Raw genomic sequence first — 17,995 nt, forward strand, 5'->3', positions numbered from 1 at the left:
AAGGCTATTTTCAATTTTTATAGAAACCAAATGGCAGTTATAAGAGTTGAGGGGCATGAAAGGGAAGCAGTGGTTGGGAAGGGAGTGAGACAGGGTTGTAGCCTCTCCCCGATGTTATTCAATCGGTATATTGAGCAAGCAGTGAAGGAAGCAAAAGAAAAATTCGGAGTAGGTATTAAAGTCCATGGAGAAGAAATAAAAACTTTGAGATTCGCCGATGACATTGTAATTCTGTCAGAGACAGCAAAGGACTTGGAAGAGCAGTTGAACGGAATGGACAGTGTCTTGAAAGGTGGATATAAGATGAACATCAACAAAAGCAAAACGACGATAATGGAATGTAGTCGAATTAAGTCGGGTGATGCTGAGGGAATTAGATTAGGAAATGAGACACTTAAAGTAGTAAAGGAGTTTCGCTATTTAGGGAGTAAAATAACTGATGATGGTCGAAGTAGAGAGGATATAATACACTCCTGGAAATGGAAAACAGAACACATTGACACCGGTGTGTCAGACCCACCATACTTGCTCCGGACACTGCGAGAGGGCAGTACAAGCAATGATCACACGCACGGCACAGCGGACACACCAGGAACCGCGGTGTTGGCCGTCGAATGGCGCTAGCTGCGCTGCATTTGTGCACCGCCGTCGTCAGTGTCAGCCAGTTTGCCGTGGCATACGGAGCTCCATCGCAGTCTTTAACACTGGTAGCATGCCGCGACAGCGTGGACGTGAACCGTATGTGCAGTTGACGGACTTTGAGCGAGGGCGTATAGTGGGCATGCGGGAGGCCGGGTGGACGTACCGTCGAATTGCTCAACACGTGGGGCGTGAGGTCTCCACAGTACATCGATGTTGTCGCCAGTGGTCGGCGGAAGGTGCACGTGCCCGTCGACCTGGGACCGGACCGCAGCGACGCACGGATGCACGCCAAGACCGTAGGATCCTACGCAGTGCCGTAGGGGACCGCACCGCCACTTCCCAGCAAATTAGGGACACTGTTGCTCCTGGGGTATCGGCGAGGACCATTCGCAACCGTCTCCATGAAGCTGGGCTACGGTCCCGCACACCGTTAGACCGTCTTCCGCTCACGCCCCAACATCGTGCAGCCCGCCTCCAGCGGTGTCGCGACAGGCGTGAATGGAGGGACGAATGGAGACTGTCGTCTTTAGCGGTGAGAGTCGCTTCTGCCTTGGTGCCAATGATGGTCGTATGCGTGTTTGGCGCCGTGCAGGTGAGCGCCACAATCAGGACTGCATACGATCGAGGCACACAGGGCCAAGACCCGGCATCATGGTGTGGGGAGCGATCTCCTACACTGGCCGTACACCACTGGTGATCGTCGAGAGGACACTGAATAGTGCACGGTACATCCAAACCGTCATCGAACCCATCGTTCTACCATTCCTAGACCGGCAAGGGAACTTGCTGTTCCAACAGGACAATGCACGTCCGCATGTATCCCGTGCCACCCAACGTGCTCTAGGAGGTGTAAGTCAACTGCCCTGGCCAGCAAGATCTCCGGATCTGTTCCCCATTGAGCATGTTTGGGACTGGATGAAGCGTCGTCTCACGCGGTCTGCACGTCCAGCACGAACGCTGGTCCAACTGAGGCGCCAGGTGGAAATGGTATGGCAAGCCGTTCCATAGGACTACATCCAGCAACTGTACGATCGTCTCCATGGGAGAATAGCAGCCTGGATTGCTGCGAAAGGTGGATATACACTGTACTAGTGCCGACATTGTGCATGCTCTGTTGCCTGTGTCTATGTGCCTGTGGTTCTGTCAGTGTGATAATGTGATGTATCTGACCCCAGGAATGTGTCAATAAAGTTTCCCCTTCCTGGGACAATGAATTCACGGTGTTCTTATTTCAATTTCCAGGAGTGTATGTAGACTAGCAATGGCAAGGAAAGCGTTTCTGAAGAAGAGAAATTTGTTAACATCGAGTATAGATTTAAGTGTCAGGAAGTCGTTTCTGAAAGTATTTGTATGGAGTGTAGCCATGTATGGAAGTGAAACATGGACGATAAATAGTTTAGACAAGAAGAGAATAGAAGCTTTCGAAATGTGGTGCTACAGAAGAATGCTGAAGATTAGATGGGTAGATCACATAACTAATGAGGAGGTATTGAATAGAATTGGGGAGAAGAGGAGTTTGTGGCACAACTTGACAAGAAGAAGGCACCGGTTGGTAGGACATGTTCTGAGGCATCAAGGGATCACAAATTCAGCATTGGAGGGCAGCGTGGAGGGTCAAAATCGTAGAGGGAGACCAAGAGATGAATACACTAAGCAGATTCAGAAGGATGTGGGCTGCAGTAAGTACTGGGAGAGGAAGAAGCTTGCAGAGGATAGAGTAGCGTGGAGAGCTGCATCAAACCAGTCTCAGGACTGAAGACAACAACAACAATGGACGACCGCATGTTGCAGGTCCTGTACTGGCCTTTCTGGATACAGACAATGTTCGACTGCTGCCCTGACCAGCACATTCTCCTGATCTCTCACCAACTGAAAACGTCTGGTCAATGGTGGCCGAGGAACTGGCTTGTCACAATACACCAGTCACTACTCTTGATGAACTATGGTACCGTGTTGAATCTGCATGGGCAGCTGTACCTGTACACGCCATCCAAGCTCTGTTCGACTCAATGCCCAGGCGTATCAAAGCCGTTATTACGAGGTGCCATGTCAATCTTTGGACGATACCACGTTCGCGGCTCTGTGCAAGAGGTAATTTGGGGAAGGAGACGCTTGTACTGGGGATGTCAGCTGCTGTTGAGCGGGCTGTGAAAGACGGCAGAGCAGATTGCAGTGCGTGAGTCACTGCAGCCAGGCGAGATACCAGGGTCGGCTGGAGCACGTGGCCGGAAGCGCCCGCCCCGCCGGCCTGCGCCCTGGCGTGGCGTGTTGTGCCAGAACGCGGCCTATGCGAGAGAGGAATGCGTCCGTCCTTGGGGCGCGGGGCAGCGTGACTGCACCGTGACTGCGTAATGCGTCCGCCCGTCTGACGAGGAGGAGGCGGGGCAGCTGTCCCTCCGACCAGCGAGCGACACCGCCAGTTTTAAATCACTCAGTTGTTCCTCTGTCCTTCATTCAAACCCACCTAAGGCAATACACAACTGATCAAGCACCGCTAACCAAAGTGTCGGTGATGCATATTACTTCTGAAAGTGAACTCGAGGTAGCTGATTCAGCTAAGTGGCGTAGGAGTGTAATACCAGACACTGTCGTGTAACTCAACAAATGGTTCATTGGTTCAAATGGCTCTGAGCACTATGGGACTTAACTGCTGAAGTCATCAGTCCCCTAGAACTTATAGCTACTTAGACCTAACTAACCAAAGGACATCACACACATCCATGCCCGAGACAGGATTCGAACCTGCGATCGTAGCAGCAGCGCGGTTTCAGACTGTAGCGCCTAGAACCGCTCGGTCACAGAGGCCGGCTACAACCAAGAATATACGCAAGAGTTGCACCTCATGTCGGCATGAGTCGTGAACGAAAGACGTCACTTGCTGTGGTGGTCGTGTTATTCTGTGCAGCCGCTGATTGAAGGTGTTATGATGACTGCCAGGGACTTATCAAAGAGCCTGCATTAGCAAAGACCGTTGTGAAGAAACGTAATATATGAACAAGGAGATAAAAAAAGAGATGACACTGCAGAGTTACGTTTTACGTTGTTTTGAAGCCAGAGTGGGTGGGGTCTGCCGCCATCTTAAATGACCAAAACAGCAGACTACTGTTACGAGTGCTTCTTGTTCATTATCTGTGTTGTGTGCATGCAACAGCTGTTTTAAATACTAAAAATTAAGGTACTTGCATGAATAACATAGTGTCAGAAAGGCAGTTTCGAACGTTTTTCTGTTCCCGAATGCCTATTTACGATGGGAATATCGCACATTTCACCTCTTTAATGTAACTTGTTTTTATTGATAGGTTTCGAATCAACCAAGAAAAACAGGATGTGATGTGAAAAGCATGCTTTCGTGATCCGTTTAATTCCATTTTTCCTGTATTTGTATCGATAGCAAATGAAGCTAGAACACTGAAACCAATGCTTGTTTGCTGATTGGTACTGCTACTTATTCATTACATTTTCAGCTTTCAACTCGTCTGCACAACATTTTTAAGAATCGCGTTGGGATAAAAAAAAGAAAACGTAGTGCATCTTCCTTGTTAGTGCAGTGAGAAAAGAAGCAAAGCATGCTATCATACCTCGTGCTTGTCAACAAAGTGAACGGGTTATTAAAATGTCAAAGAAACATAACTGCACAGAGGCATACCTCAGCACATTATCTCACTGCAGTTTACGCACCTTCTCACTCTGAAATCCCTCCTGTGATGTATCATTCAGTGTGTGGCCAATAACGGCAATTTACAAGAAAAAATAACCACTACAATTAAAGTAAACAGCGCAACCAAAAATCATGTAAACGAAAAAAAAATTGTTGAACTGCTCCACTTACGAATGAAATGTGATTCCCTTAAACTCAAGATTACGTTCGGATCGGTTAGTCGATCTGTAATAGCATTTTTTATGAAATAGCAACGTCTTCACACGATCAAAGCAACACATGTTATTTGGGATACGACCACGAAGACTGTAGGTATCCCCAACGGTCAAAACTGGGCAGAGTGAAGTCAGGGGAGTACCACCACTGCGAATCATGGAGGTATAAATGCGGCGAATCTAATGTTTTGGGCCAGTTAAGAAGGCGGACGTCGTCTTCAGGTTTGTGCTGAAATGACAACTCCCTTCTTTTTCTATCTCCATATGTATACTGGATGATGGACTGATCTGGCCTTGTAACATTAACCAAAACGGCCTTGCTGTGCTGGTACTGCGAACGGCTGAAAGCAAGGGGAAACTACAGCCGTAATTTTTCCCGAGGAAATGCAGCTTTACTGTATGATTAAATGATGATGGTGTCCTCTTGGGTAAAATATTCCGGAGGTAAAATAGTACCCCATTCGGATCTCCGGGCGGGGACTACTCAGGAGGACGTCGTTATCAGGAGAAAGAAAACTGGCGTTCTACGGATCGGAGCGTGGAATGTCAGATCCCTTAATCGGGCAGGTAGCCTAGAAAATTTAAAAAGGGAAATGGATAGGTTAAAGTTAGATATAGTGGGAATTAGTGAAGTTCGGTGGCAGGAGGAACAAGACTTTTGGTCAGGTGAATACAGGGTTATAAATACAAAATCAAATAGGGGTAATGCAGGAGTAGGTTTAATAATGAATAAAAAAATAGGAGTGCGGGTTAGCTACTACAAACAGCATAGTGAACGCATTATTGTGGCCAAGATAGACACAAAGCCCATGCCTACTACAGTAGTACAAGTTTATATGCCAACTAGCTCTGCAGATGATGAAGAAATAGATGAAATGTATGACGAGATAAAAGAAATTATTCAGGTAGTGAAGGGAGACGAAAATTTAATAGTCATGGGTGACTGGAATTCGTCAGTAGGAAAAGGGAGAGAAGGAAACATAGTAGGAGAATATGGATTGGGGGGAAGAAATGAAAGAGGATGCCGCCTTGTAGAATTTTGCACAGAGCATGACTTAATCATAGCTAACACTTGGTTCAAGACTCATGATAGAAGGTTGTATACATGGAAGAAGCCTGGAGATACTAAAAGGTATCAGATAGATTATATAATAGTAAGACAGAGATTTAGGAACCAGGTTTTAAATTGTAAGACATTTCCAGGGGCAGATGTGGATTCTGACCACAATCTATTGGTTATGAACTGCAGATTGAAACTGAAGAAACTGCAAAAATGTGGGAATTTAAGGAGTTGGGACCTGGATAAACTGAAAGAACCAGAGGCTGCAGAGAGTTTCAGGGAGAGCATAAGGGAACAATTGACGGGAATGGGGGAAAGTAATACAGTAGAAGAAGAATGGGTATCTCTGAGGGATGAAGTAGTGAAGGCAGCAGAGGATCAAGTAGGTAAAAAGACGAGGGCTAATAGAAATCCTTGGGTAACAGAAGAAATATTGAATTTAATTGATGAAAGGAGAAAATATAAAAATGCAGTAAATGAAGCAGGCAAAAAGGAATACAAACGTCTCAAAAATGAGATCGACAGGAAGTGCCTAATGGCTAAGCAGGGATGGCTAGATGACAAATGTAAGGATGTAGAGGCTTGTCTCACTAGGGGTAAGATAGATACTGCCTACAGGAAAATTAAAGAGACCTTTGGAGAGAAGAGAACGACTTGTATGAATATCAAGAGCTCAGATGGAAACCGAGTTCTAAGCAAAGAAGGGAAGGCAGAAAGGTGGAAGGAGTATATAGAGGGTTTACGCAAGGGCGATGTGCTTGAGGACAATATTATGGAAATGGAAGATGACGTAGATGAAGACGAAATGGGAGATAATATATTGCGTGAAGAGTTTGACAGAGCACTGAAAGACCTGAGTCGAAACAAGGCCCCCCGTAGACAACATTCCATTAGAACTACTGGAGGCCTTGGGAGAGCCAGTCATGACAAAACTCTACCATCTGGTGAGCAAGATGTATGAGACAGGCGAAATACCCACAGACTTCAAGAAGAATATAATAATTCCAATCCCAAAGAAAGCAGGTGTTGACAGATGTGAAAACTACCGAACTATCAGTTTAATAAGTCACAGCTGCAAAATACTAACGCGAATTCTTTACAGACGAATGGAAAAACTGGTAGAAGCGGACCTCGGGGAAGATCAGTTGGGATTCCATAGAAATGTTGGAACACGTGAGGCAATACTAACCTTACGACTTATCTTAGGAGAAGGATTAAGAAAAGGCAAACCTACGTTTCTAGCATTTGTAGACTTAGAGAAAGCTTTTGACAATGTTAACTGGAATACTCTCTTTCAAATTCTGAAGGTTGTAGGGGTAAAATACAGGGAGCGAAAGGCTATTTACAATTTGTACAGAAACCAGATGGCAGTTATAAGAGTCGAGGGGCATGAAAGGGAAGCAGTGGTTGGGAAAGGAGTGAGACAGGGTTGTAGCCTCTCCCCGATGTTATTCAATCTGTATATTGAGCAAGCAGTAAAGGAAGCAAAAGAAAAATTCGGAGTAGGTATTAAAATTCATGGAGAAGAAGTAAAAACTTTGAGGTGCGCCGATGACATTGTAATTCTGTCAGAGACAGCAGAGGACTTGGAAGAGCAGTTGAACGGAATGGACAGTGTCTTGAAAGGAGGATATAAGATGAACGTCAACAAAAGCAAAACGAGGATAATGGAATGTAGTCGAATTAAGTCGGGCGATGCTGAGGGAATTAGATTAAGAAATGAGACACTGAAAGTACTAAGGGAGTTTTGCTACTTGGGGAGCAAAATAACTGATGATGGTCGAAGTAGAGAGGATATAAAATGTAGACTGGCAATGGCAAGGAAATCATTTCTGAAGAAGAGAAATTTGTTAATGTCGAGTGTAGACCTAAGTGTCAGGAAGTCGTTTCTGAAAGTATTTATATGGAGTGTAGCCACGTATGGAAGTGAAACATGGACGATAACTAGTTTGGACAAGAAGAGAATAGAAGCTTTCGAAATGTGGTGCTACAGAATAATGCTGAAGATTAGATGGGTAGATCACATAGCTAATGAGGAGGTATTGAATAGGATTGGGGAGAAGAGAAGTTTGTGGCACAACTTGACTAGAAAGAAGGAATCGGTTGGTAGGACATGTTTTGAGGCATCAAGGGATCACAAATTTAGCATTGGAGGGCAGCGTGGAGGGTAAAAATCGTAGAGGGAGACCAAGAGATGAATACACTAAGCAGATTCAGAAGGATGTAGGTTGCAGTAGGTACTGGGAGATGAAGAAGCTTGCAGAGGATAGAGTAGCATGGAGAGCTGCATCTAACCAGTCTCAGGACTGAAGACCACAACAACAACATGTATACTTACTCTGTTCTATACAGACTAGAGAGAAGGAAGAGAACCTGGTGCTCATTTTAAAGTAAATTGTATTAATGGTTACTCGAACAATAAATGGTTGAAATTGTTGTGAATTGGCAAGAGCCAATTCACGGGATTTGGAGGAGGCCGAAAGACACGCGTTTAAGCTCTCGCAGGCTGGCGTGAAGTCTGGAACATTACTAGGAAATGAGAACTTAGAAAAACGGACGCAGTTGCTGTAATACTTAACTTTAATCCATAATTGTAGAACATCTCTCTTGTTGATACATTAATATAATCTCAATATAACTGGTAATGGCGCCTTGCTAGGTCGCAGCAAATGACGTAGCTGAAGGCTACGCTAACTATCGTCTCGGCAAATGAGAGCGTATTTGTCAGTGTAGCATCGCTAGCAAAGTCGGCTGTACAACTGGGGCGAGTGCTAGGAAGTCTCTCTAGACCTGCTGTGTGGTGGCGCTCGGTCTGCATTCACTGACAGTGGCGACACGCGGGTCCGACGTATACTAATGGACCGCGGCCGATTTAAAGGCTACCACCTAGCAAGTGTGGTGTCTGGCGGTGACACCACAGAAATTATGGAACACTAGTTATGAATGCTTTACGTTGCTCGAGGAGAGAAATGAGCCCTTTTTCCAGCCAATTCACGAAATTTTCTGAGAGGAAGATCAGAACACGGTGAAGAAGATTATTAGTTAGGATAGGAAAAGCAAGACAAGATCTAGAAGAGACATTTATAGGCGACCCTAATATCCAGAAAGTATTAGTAAACAGATTGAATCTACAGAAGTAGGAGGACGTCTGTAACTGGTAGGTCTGACGTTTCCCTGTGAGTACGATGCACACTTAACACGTGCCTCCGTTTGGCCATTCGGATTTAAGTTTCCCGTTATTTCCCTATACTCGATAAGGGTAGTCGTATGAGAAAATACTAGGATACTTATAAGCTAATGTAACTTCTGCTGTTAAAGAAATAATTGAACCAAATTTTACTCATGTTGCCATTATGTTATTAGCTACAATCCGCATTTTTCAATTTTTAGTTTGTTAAATAATTTTACCAGTCACGTTGCTAGACGTTTTTAGCCCGCATATAGTCACTCGAGGAACATTTTTTGAAATATTACTTTACGTATCACTTTCAGAACGTTGTAAGTTATTCTTAGAAATTAGATAAATAGATAAACAAACCTGTGTACTAGTTTTCCTAGCATCAGTCTTGGAACTCTAGCAACAATTTTTTTTAAAAAAATTGTGTGTATGATACGCAGCAACTTTCATTTAACAAAAGCTTAGATGCATTTTGAAAAAAATTGTACCACAGGAAGTTGTATTATGTACAAAAGTGTGTAGCAGATTTCACCTTCTTACCTGCAATTTTTCAGCAGAAAATTTTCCTTATATAGTGAAAAATGCTCCACAAGCCACCTAGTGGTGTGTGGCAGAGGGAACTTTGACCCAATTCATTTCCCCTTTTCTTGTTCCAGTCTCGTACGGTTCGCGGGAAGAACGATTTCTGGGTAAGCCCCCGCGTGGCCTCATATCTCTCTGATTTTATCTTTATGGCCTCTCGCGACGTCTACGGAGGAGGAAACAATGTGTCGGTTGGCTCTTCTAGGAAAGTGGTCTCTCAGAACTTTCACTGTGGACCACACCGTAATGCAGAACGCCTCTGTTGCAGTGTCTGCCTGTGGACGTCTCTGACCATCTCCGTGACGCTTTCGCACTTACAAAGTGAGCCTGTAACGAAACGTGCTGCTCTTCTTTGCATCTTTTCCTATCCGGTACAGATTCCAGAGGGACATGGAATATCCAAGTATTGGCCGCTCGAGCGTTTTATAAGGTAGTTCCTCTGTTGATGGACTGCATTTCCTGTGGATTTTTCCAGTGAATCTCACTCTATCATCTGTCTTCCTCGCGATTAGTTTTGTGTGGTCGCTCCACTTCAGATCACTCTGTACGCATAGTTCTAGACATTTTATGGATGTGACTGCTTCCAGTCATATGATCATGTTGCGAAGGGTCTTTCTTTCTACGTACTCGTCATACTTACGTCTTTATGTTGAGGGTCAATTGCCACTTCCTGCACCAATCCTCGATCCTCTGTAGTCTGTCTTGCATTTCCCTACAGTTGTCCAGCCTTGCGCCTTCTCTTTAACAGCGCCACCCGCTAAAAGTCTTCCGGAACTTCTGACTTTATCTACTAGGTCATTTACATAGACTGAAGCGCCAAAGAAACTGGTACAGACATGCGTATTCAAATACAGAGATATGTAAACAGGCGGAATACGGGGTTGCAGTCGGCAAAGACTATATACGACAGCAAATGTCTGGCGCAGTTGTTAGATCTGTTATTGCTGCTACAATGGCAGGTTGTCAGGATTTAAGTGAGTTTGAACGTTGTGTAATAGTCAGTGTACGAGGGATGGGACACATCATATCCGAGGTAGCGATGAAGTCGGGATTTTCCCGTACGGCCATTTCACGAGTGTACCGTGAATGTCAGGAATCCGGTAAAACATTATGTCTCCGACATCACCGCGGCCAAAAAACATCCTGTATGAACAGGACCAACAACGACTGCAGAGAATCGTCCAACATGACAGAAGGACAACCTTTCCTCAAATTGCTGCAAATTTCAATGCTGGGCCACCAACAAATGTCAGCTTGCGAGAAACATCATCGATATGGGCTTTAGGAGCCGAAGGCCCTCTTGTGTACCCTTGATGACTGCACGACACAAAGCTTTCCGCCTCGCCTAGACCCGTCAACACCGACATTGGACTGTCGATGACTGGAAACATGTTGCCTAGTCGGACGTGTACGGGTATGAAGACGACCTCATTAATCGATGGACCCTGCATGTCAGCAGGGGACTGTTCAAGCTGGCGGAGGTTTGCAATGGTGTGGGGCGTGTGCAGTTGGACTGGTAAGGGACCCCAGAAACGTCGAGATACGACTATAGCGGAGGACACGTACGTAAGCATCCTGTCTGATCACCTGCATCCATTCACGTCCATTGTCATTCCGATGGACTTAGGCAATTCCAATAGTACACTGCGACACCCAACCGGTCCGGAATTTCTACAGAGTGGCTCCACGAGTTTAAACACTTCCGCTGGCCACCAAACTCCTCAATCATGAACAATATTGAGTATATATGGGATGCCTTGCAACGTGCTGTTCAGAAGAGATCTCCATCCTCTCGTACTCTTGCGGAATTACGGGCAGCCCTGCATGATTCATGGTATCAGTTCCTTCCAGCACTACTTCAGACATTAGTCGAGACCCTCGGATGTCGTGTTGCGGCACTGCTGCGTGCTCGCCGCTGCCCCACACGATATTAGGCAGGTGTACCAGTTTTTTTGGCTCTTCAGCGTATATTTTGGAAAGTAAAGGTCCTGTAACACTCCCATGGGGCACGTCCAAAATTAATTTTACGTCTGCGGACTTCTCTCCGTTCAGAATGACATGTTGTGTTCTGTTTGCTAAAAACCTTTCGATGCCTTTGGTCTAGTATTCCGTACGCCCGTATTTTCTTCATCAGACGGCATGTCGGAACTGTATCGAATGCCTTACGGATGTCAAGGAACATGGCACCTACCTGGGTGCCGGTATCTGCTGCTTTATGTGTCTTGTGGACGATCAGAACGAGGTGGGTTTCGCACGATCATTGTTTTCCGTACCCATGATTCCTACAAAGGAAATTTTTAGTCTCCCGATATATCATAATATGCGAGCGTAATAGTGTTCCAGAATTTTACAACGGACCAACATTAGAGACACAGAACTATGGTTTTGTGCGTCTGCTCGACGACCCTTCTTGAAAATGGCCTGTGCTTTTTTCTGATCACTAGCAACGCTTCGCTTCTCCAGAGATGTATGGTTAATTTTTTAAAAAAAGGCATGGCTGATTTATTTCCACATTCAACCCCAAAACGAGTTTCTGCCCCATATCTAATGGCGTCGTTGTTGACGTTGTTTCCCTCCTTGTGGCTGGAGTGCCATCCAATCTACTGCAACAACCACGGCAGGATCCCAGATTAATATTTATTTTTCGACTTTTTAAATAATTATGTTATTGAATTTGTCACATCAGAAACATGTGTCAAGATTATCTGTGGGATTTTCCGCGAGATAATCGGGCGTGTGTGCAGAGCTGCGGCAAGTCTCAGGGTACATTTGAAGGCTCTGCTAGGTACTCCAGGATTTGCAAATGTGCGGTGAATGGTTCGAATGGCTCTAAGCACTATGGGACTTAACATCTGAGGTCATCAGTCCCCTAGATTTACAACCACTTAAACCTAACTAACCTAAGGACATCACAAACAGCCATGCGAGGGGCGGGATTCGAACTTGCGACCGTAGCAGCAGCGCGGTTCCGGACTGAAGCGCCTAGAGCCGCTCGGCCACAGCGGCCGGCAAATATGCGGTGACACCATAAGTATTGGCAGACCTACAATTACATATAGATTACAAACAAGGAAAGGGGAGGGGGGCTCTGAGCACTATGGGACTTAACTGCTGTGGTCATCAGTCCTCTAGAACGTAGAACTACTCAAACCTAACTAACCTAGGGACATCACACACATCCATGCCCGAGGCAGGATTCGAACCTGCGACCGTAGCGGTCGCGCGGCTCCAGACTGTAGCGCTTAGAACCGCTCGACCACTCCGGCCGGCTAAAGGGGAGGCCGAGACATTCTTATACTTATTTAAAAATAAAGTAGTAAATGTAAGGCTCTTCTAGTATAATTGGTTTCTGACAACCAGACTGTTAATTTGAAAAAAAAAGAAAGAAAAACTTGTTCTATACATCAAAAAGTGTTGCCACACCCCACACAAAAATGACGTTGACGCCTCTCTAATTCACTTGCGTGCATACCGCTAGCACTGACGACAAATTGTAGACGTCTTGGCATAGAGTGAACGAAGTTGCGATTAGTATCTGGTGAGATCTTCGACCATTCCTCTACCAACACAGTCTGAAACTTCCGCTTCTCTGTCGAAGGACGATTTCGAACTTTTGTATTCAAGTGTGCCCAAAGATGATCTGACGGGTTGGGACCAGATCTTTGTGGTGGAGTGAAGACCCTTCTGGGATGACCACTCCCCAGTCCTCAGAGCCGTATGTTTAGGCTCGTTGTCTTGTTGAAAGTAAGAGACGCCATCAAGAACCAGTTTCTGTGCACTGCTACGTAAATAGCCTCGCAATACATCGATGTATTTACAATGATCCATGACATTTTGAATAATTGGCAAGTCACCACCACCATTATACTTCCTCCCCCATGTTTTACTGTAGGTACGACGTGTTGTGATTGGAACTTTGTACTTGGTTTGCACCACAGTTTTCCCTTTCCGTTCGATCCAAACAAATTAAACTTGGATTCGTCATAAAACAGTCAATTATTCCAAAATTCAATCGATTTATTGACATAACCTATGGCGTTTTCGTCGGTTAACTTCCAATATAAATGGCGGCTCTCTGGGAGATCTGTCATGAATATCAGCTGCATTCAATACATTCGTATTAGTGTAAGCACCAACCTGTTTGTTGGTCGTTGACTGGATGTTCAATACAAACGAACCTGAACTTTTAAAGTGCTCTTTTTCTGCAAAGACCAACCATCCATCGATGCTCCCTACTTGTAAGGACTCTTGGACGTCTAGATCTGCTTTGTTGTCTGTTGCATCGGTCTCTCGTAAGTACTTTATGACTGCCCTTATTGTTGTGCAATTAACAGAAAGTTTTTTTTTACCAACCTCATAGTAACTTTTATCCTGCGAATGCAATAAAGCAGCCATGTTGCAGAGCGACACGGAATGCTCTTTTCCCTTCAGCCTCATCGTGACAAATGGTGCTCCCTACATTGGTCGTCAGGCGAACCATTGAACTGTTTGTCAACTCCGATTGCACGAATCTGGTACAATCGTCGGCGTCTGTCAAGACAATAACAAACGTCGTACAGCGTGCCAACACTTTTCGAACAGGGCAAATCGCTCACTTAACTGCTTACAAACCTTTCTGTTGTGTCGGGAAAATATTTTAATACCGTGTGGTTACAATAAACTTTCCACACGGAAACTAACTACCATGCGTAGACCAAACTTGGTAGCATTAATATCAAAGGCATGGGGAAGAGAAATAATGCAGAAGCAATTCAGTTGAAACACTGTTGATGTGCTGTTACGTAACTGAAAAATAGGATGAACGATTAACGTCAAAAATGCCGTCGACAACGAGGTCATCAGAGACGGAAGAGAAGATCGGATTAAGTAACAATGGGGGAGGAAATCGGCTGCGTCCTTTCAAAGGAACTGTCCAGGCATTTACGTTAAGCGATGTAGGAAAATTACGGGAAACCTAAACCAGGACGGCCATACAGGGATTTGAACCGACGTTCTCCCCAACGTGCATTTTTTTTATTTATTTGCAAGTACATGTCGGCATTTGCTGGTGTACTTAGATATCGTCAAGCCACAGTGAAAAGCACTGCATTACATGAGCAAAGGTAAAGTTTGATTAAGTTTGATTTGGCTCCTCTAGCGGCGGAGATTTTAACATGTGCCAAAGCTGCAAACGTTTAGCTGCAGACAGAGAATTAGTGACGTAACCTTAATTTTCCAAAGTGATTTATAGCTTCCATCTGGAGAAATCGTATTGAAAGAAAAAGGCAAGGTTTGCGGAACATATGATTTAGGATGAATGTGTAGAGAATGACGAAAGAAGTAGAGAGCAAGAGGGCTGGAGCGAATCAAGTTGTATCCAAAGCACTGACCGGAGCTGGGGGTCAAAGTGGAAGGGAAGGAAAGTTGAAGTAGCAAGTATACACCGACCAGTGTGCCAGAGATCAACAACAGAAAAGAATTCAGGAAAAGTATAAAGAATTACTAGCGGAGATAGGGAAGATCTCAGACGTAGAGTGGAAGAGACGAAAGGAAATAATGGATTCCATGAAGGGACTATCGTCTGTCCTACAGAGAACGTTAGCGAACAATAAGAACGAGAAAAGGAACAACAGATATATGCATATTGTTCAAAAAATTGGTTACGATGTTTTGCCTCGTACATACAGCATTATAACGCGCTACAGTCACTAACTTGTACATTGTTAAGTTCAGTATTAGAATGCTGAGTCTTGACTGTGTTGGATTTGTTTGGGAAAACCGCCGTGACCCCGAAACAGGCGAGCACGGAAAATGCAGCTGTTTACGACCTGAAGTGTCTCCAGCGCGCAGCCAATCATGAAAACACGCGCCGCGCCTCCGGGGCCGGCTACTGCGCAGCAGGCGGCGGAGGATGAGCCGAGCAGAGGCGCTCGGGTTTCTCGCGAGAGGCCCCGCGGGGGTTCCCCGGTGACGTCAGCGGGGTGCGCCGCGCATGCGCCGCGCAGCAGCTCGCGACCTGCCCCAACTTCCGGCACGTGGGGGCCGCTTCCGGCCGTCGGGAGCGCCACTGCGGCGACCCACTGAGGCGCGCGACCTTGGCGCCGTCCGACTTGTAACCGCCCGTATCGAACCCTCGGGAACTTCGCCGAACGACATTACGATGTTTCGCTCGTGTAATTGACCCCGAGCTGTTAGGGGGAATGCTGTCATGTAATCAGCTTATGTCCATTGTAGCTACTGCCCTAAAAGATGTCCTTTGCAAATTCTCTTTCTAACCGTGGGAAAGTCGTTCTTCGACTCTTTTTCACCATATCGATTACAATATTTTACCAGTCGAAAAAGCCCCTGACATTTGTTCTTAATATCAATACGACGTTCTCTGTTGATCCGTCCAGCAGTGGATCCAGTAGTTTGGTTTGGAAGGGGCTAGACCCAGCTGAGTGTAGGGTTAACCAATATCCCACAATGGACTGCACAGGGGTTTTATTATAAGCACTGTTGCAATAACGCTATATGTGATTGATCACCGTATTTCACTGACGTTATTACATATCACGCATATCAGCGTTACGCCATATTCAGGTTATGCAAAAATATAACTCTATGTTTAAAACAGCAGAATGAATCCATCCAATACAAATACAGTGTGTCTAAACTGAACAGATTAATGGGTCTGAGCACTAAACGACTTAACTTCTGAGGTCATCAGTTGTCTAGAACTTAGAACTAATTAAACCTAACTAACCTAAGGACAGCACACACATCCATGCCCGTGGCAGGATTCGAACCTGCGACCGTAGCGGTCGCCCGGCTCCAGACTGTAGCGCCTAGAACCGCACGGCCTCTCCGGGCGGCCAACAGATTAATTCTGCGATTTGTTATCCATAGAACATTGGTTATATTTTTGGATCCTTTGAAACTGGGGTAACGCCGAAAGGCGTAAGGCGTGATAAAGTCACTAAAACACTGTGATCAAGACAAGTAGCGTTATTATAGTCCAAATAAATGGCCGTGATTTCTCATGAAGCATTTGTGCAACATATATCTGAAATACTTTTATATTACTCGACATGTAGCTAAAATTAACTTAGTGATATGACAAGGTAAAGCCACCTTTTATAATTTTAAACTAGTGTGAGTTGTTATCTCACAGTGTAAGGATGGTAAAGTGATTGGAGATTATTCAGCACACAGGAAACTTGCATCTTTCCTGATTTTGGGCTGTTCTGCAGTTCACTCAGTGCTGACTGTAGTCTGTGATCGCTTTTCCTTCCTTTCACTGTGAGGTAATAACAAATATTTTCAAATGGAAAATGGTTGTACCTAGTCATGTGGCAGTTTTTGCTGCGATGTAGCGAGGCCTGACTGAATCTTCTTCACAGTTTGGGGTGGGGGGGGGGGGGAGGGGGGTTAAGTTGATATTAATTTCTAGCCAAACAGCGTTAAATATGTATGCCTCAAATGTCCCAATAATCCGCACACGTGAAATGTGTTTTCCACATCATCCTGCTTCCCTAAAAGTTAATACTTGTAGAACTCTACAGAGAACACAACCTTATATCTAAATCAACATACTTTAAGAGGAAGCCATGTAAACTTAAAACATGGAAACATGCAGACTGGAGGAAGGGCGAGTGGCAGCCAGACCATGTCTGTATGGACAAAAATTTTCATAAGGAGATCCACAACGTTAAAGTACTGAGAGGAGTAGACACAGGCTCAGACCATTATATGGTTAAAATTAAAATCAAATTCACACCGTTAAAGAAGAGGACCGGAAAAACTAATAAAATAAAAAGGAGGTTTGACCCACATCAGCTAATTAAAAATAATAAGTACCAACAAATAACACAAATCATCAAATTAACAGATGATCTAGAACAACTAGTGCCTAGTCTTAAAAAAGAAGCAGAGAATCTAGCTCCCTTGAATCCACGAACGAAACATGCATGGTGGACATCAGAATGTGACAAATTCCATGAAGATAGACACCAAGCATGGTTAAAGTTTCAAACACATAAAACTGAAGAAAATGCCATCAACCTAAAAAATGAAAGAAAAAAATTCACTCAAAATATTAGAAGAATCAAGAGAGGATTTCATAAAGATATTATAAAGTCTATAGAAGGTAATTATCATAAAGCCAACTCCAGGAACTACTACAAAATTTTTGGGAAACAACTTCAACAACATGAGGCCCCTACACAAATACTGAAAGATGAAGATGGAAGAATGACACACAGTAACAAGGAAAATGCAGAAATCATGGCAAAAGCATTTTACAAACTTCTGAATTGCGAGGAACCCAAAGAACCCTTACAAATCAACATAAATACCCCAATAAAAACCAAACCTAACAAACTAGACCCTCCAACTTTCCAAGAAGTAGAAGAAATTCTTAAAGAACAAAAAAATTATAAGGCATGTGGAGAAGATCAGGTTTTTGTTGAAATGTGGAAATATGCAAGTGACACAGTCAAGACCTCCTTACACATGGCTCTAACAAAAGTTTGGGTAACAGAACCATTTCCCGAACATTGGACCACAGCTATCATCCACCCACTACACAAAAAGGGAGATAAGAGCAACCCGGACAACTAAAGAGGCATCTGTCTCCTAGATTGCACATATAAAATTGTATCCAAGATCCTATATGAAAGAATCAAGGAGCAATTAGAACA

Source organism: Schistocerca piceifrons, chromosome 6 (assembly GCF_021461385.2).
Source record: "Schistocerca piceifrons isolate TAMUIC-IGC-003096 chromosome 6, iqSchPice1.1, whole genome shotgun sequence".
NCBI lineage: Eukaryota > Metazoa > Arthropoda > Insecta > Orthoptera > Acrididae > Schistocerca > Schistocerca piceifrons.